We start from the raw sequence: 3,503 nt of genomic DNA, 5'->3' as shown, positions 1-3,503 counted from the left end.
ACACTAACTTCTAAAGTTCTACCGCACAGTAGAACTATGGTTCACATATATTAATTGTACATTTCAAAATAACTAGTAGGGAAGACTATGATTGCTCCCAACACAAAGAAATGATAAATGTTTGAGGTGATGATATGCCTATTACACTGATTTGATCCTTATACCTTGTATACATGTATTGAATTGTCACTATGTACCCCAAAAATATGTACAATTGTTATATGTTATTTAAATATTGAAAACCTAAAATAATTAAGGTTCATATGTTTGCTGGAGCTCTTCGCATGCAAGTGGGGCCAGAACCTGGAAGGAAGGAAAGAAGGAAGGGACATAGGAAGCCAGGTGATTTCAGGAGGGATTAATGTTTACCTCTCAGGACACAGAGTAGGATCATTTGGGGTCATGAGCTGGGGTTGGAGCAAGTTAGAGTACAGCCAATGAAACTTTACATGTTGAGACAGAGGGTGGACCACTTTGTCGAATCTGCATTTCTGATCACCTTCAGAACTTAAGTTATCTTGTGAAAACACAGGTGATTTTATTTATGCCTAGGGGTTCTGAGCAGAGCGAGGTCTCTGTAGGCAAACAGTGCATTAGGAAGCAAAGGGTGGGGAAGACAGACATCTACAGAGGGAGCGATCCCTTTCTTCAAGTGGAAGATAAGAGTTCATCTCCCATTCTTTTTTTCCTAAAGGTTTTCTTTCTAGAGTTCAAGTGTGGTGGTTCAAGATTTCATGTACTAGCAACCACTTTCACAGAACAGAAAAGTAGATAGTTTTTTCTAATGAGGTATTTTGTCTGTGGATCACACATCAGGCTTCCATTGAATCAATTCTGTTATTGCCCTTCAAGAAGATGCTCTTTGTAAAAACAAAACAAAATCCCACACTCAATTCACAGTAGAGTCTTTCTTTAAAAATAGGGGTTGGGTGCCTACTGTTCCCAATCTTTGCAAATACTTCTACTGGTAGGCTGGTCAGGAGGTTCCCCAACAGCTGTTTTAATAGAGGTGATTTCAAGTATTTTAGCATTCAAGTATTTAGTCAAGTGGTTTTCATACCAGATCAAGAAAAATCCTACATTTAGGTTTCAACACATGATTGTTTTGCAGTTTGTCTGATAAATAATACTTTCCAGTTCCAAATGAAAGATAATATATTAAGTTCATCCTATTGTTCAGAAATGTCTTTTGTATTTCCATGTGAATTTTAAAACTGTTTTTTCTTTTTCTGTGAAGAATGCCATTGGAATTTTGATGGCAATTGCAATGAATTTGTATATCACTCTTGATAGTATGGTCATTTTAACAATATTTATTCTGCCAGTCTATAAACATGGGAGGTCTTTTCATCTTCTACTGTTTTCTACATTTTCTTTTTTCAGCACTTTATATTTTTCTTTATAGAGTTCTTTAACATCTTTGGTTAAGTTTATGCTTAGGTATTTAATTTTTTGAGGCTTTTGTGAATGGGATTGCTTTCCTGATTTATTTTTCAGCAACTTCATTGTTGACATTATAAAAATGCTTTTTTGGTATGTTGATTTTGTATACTGACATTTTTGTGAAACTATTAATCAGATCTAAGAGTGTTCTAGTGGACTTACAAGTGTAGGATCATATCATTTGCAAATAAGGATAATTTAACTTCTTTCCTATTTGTTTCTTTTTTTTTTTTTCACTTGCCTTATTGATCTAAGAATTCAGTACTATATTGAATAATGATACACCTTGTTTGGTTCTTAATTTTAGAGGAAATGTTTTCAATTTTTCCCCTTCAGTATAATGCTGCTTATAAGTCTGTCCTATGTAGTCTTTGTTATGTTGAGGTATGATCCTTCTATTCCTAGTTTCATTAGGTCTTTTATCATGAATGCTGGATTTTTGCCAAAGATTTGTTTACATCTATGGAGATGATTATGTCATTCTTATCCTTGCTTCTGTTTATATGCTATATTACATTTATCAATTTACATATGTTGAATCATCCTTACATTCATAGAATAAAACCGACTTGGTCATGGTGTTTAATCTTTTTTTTTCCCCAGGGGACAGCGTGAACACAGTCTCCACTACCACAAATTATGCAGTCGAGTTTCCCACATTTGGGGAAATCGCAGGGGTCAGCACATCGGAGTGCAATGGGTAAGCCTCGCCCTGGGAAAACCACCTTTGTGATCATGGTATCTCCCCTGCCAGGTAAGTATGGTGTTTAATCTTTATTATGTGTTGTTGAATTTATTTTGAAAGTATTTTATTGAGGACTTTTTGCATCTATGTTCATCAAGGTTATTGAACTATAGTTTTCCCTTTTTGTTGTGTCCTTGTTAGTATCTGGGTAATATTGACTTCATAGAATGAGTTCGAAGGGTTGTTTCTCTGTATTTTTTGGAATAGTTTGAGGAACATTGGTTTAGTTCTTCTTTACAAATCTGAGATAGTCAGCAGTGAATCCATTCAGCTCTAAACTTTCCTTTTTTCTAGCAAGCTTTTTATTACTGTTTCAATGTTACTGATTGTTACTGATATGTTTAAGTAATTTGTATCTTCTTGGTTTAATTTTGGCAGGTGAGTTTAACTTAGGAATTTATTCATTTTTCCATTTTATTAGAGTGTAAAATTTCAAAATATATCCTAATGATCCTCTAAGTTTCAGTGGTGTCTGTTATAATGTCACCCTTTTTGTCTTTAATTTTATTAATTTGTGTCTTCTCTTTCTTTTGGTTGGTTTGGCTAAGGTTTTGTCAATCTGGTTTGTCCTCTGAAAGAACCAACTCTTTGCTTCATTGATCTTTTAAATTATTCTTTGTTTCCATTTTGTTGATTTTAACTCTGATCTTTATATTGTATGTCCTTCCACTAATTTTAGGATTGGCTTGTTCTTGTTTTTCTAAGGCCTTGAGGACATTATTGGTTATTTATTTGAGATCTCTCTGATTTTTTGATGTAGGAAGTCATAGCTATTAAGTTCCCTCTTAGAAATGCTTTCATTGTATCCTATAGGTTCTAATATGCTGACTTTTCATTTTAATTTACTTCTAGGAAGTTTGTGATTTCCTCAATTACCTATTGGTCATTCAAAAGTATATAGTTCAGTCCCCATGTATTTGTATATTTTCTGAAGTTTCTCTTCCTGCTGCTTTTTAGTTTTATTCCATTTTTATCTGATAAAATATAAGAAGTTATTTCAATTTTCTTCTATTTGTTAAGACTCCTTTGTTCCTAAAATATAATGTATTTGGTAATAGTTCTGTTGGCTGCTGAGAAGAATGTGAATTCTAATGGCCATTGGTTGGAATAGTCTGTAGATGTTTGTTAAATCTGTTTGATATATAGTGCCATTTAGTTCTAAGTTTCCTTATTGATTTTTTATCTTGATGACCTATGTGTTGCTGAGGGCAGGGTATTGAAGTCATTGTGTATATGTTTACATTTGTTGTATCCTCTTAGTGAATTGTTGTCTTTATCAATATGAAGTGATCTTCTTTGTCTCTTCACTAATTTT

General features: G+C 33.5%; 1 non-coding gene across 1 annotated transcript; it reads right to left on the bottom strand.

Moving 5' to 3' along the window:
• Positions 1-2,043: 2,043 nt before the first annotated feature.
• LOC141425065 (U1 spliceosomal RNA) lies at positions 2,044-2,205 on the bottom strand. The gene has a single exon (XR_012450175.1). It is a non-coding gene; the product is annotated as a U1 spliceosomal RNA (small nuclear RNA).
• Between the last annotated feature and the right edge of the window lie 1,298 nt (positions 2,206-3,503).

The sequence above is a fragment of the Castor canadensis genome, chromosome 7, assembly GCF_047511655.1.
Source record: "Castor canadensis chromosome 7, mCasCan1.hap1v2, whole genome shotgun sequence".
NCBI lineage: Eukaryota > Metazoa > Chordata > Mammalia > Rodentia > Castoridae > Castor > Castor canadensis.
Note: the sequence above shows the minus strand (reverse complement) of the source record. Positions and strands in the feature narration are given on the sequence as shown.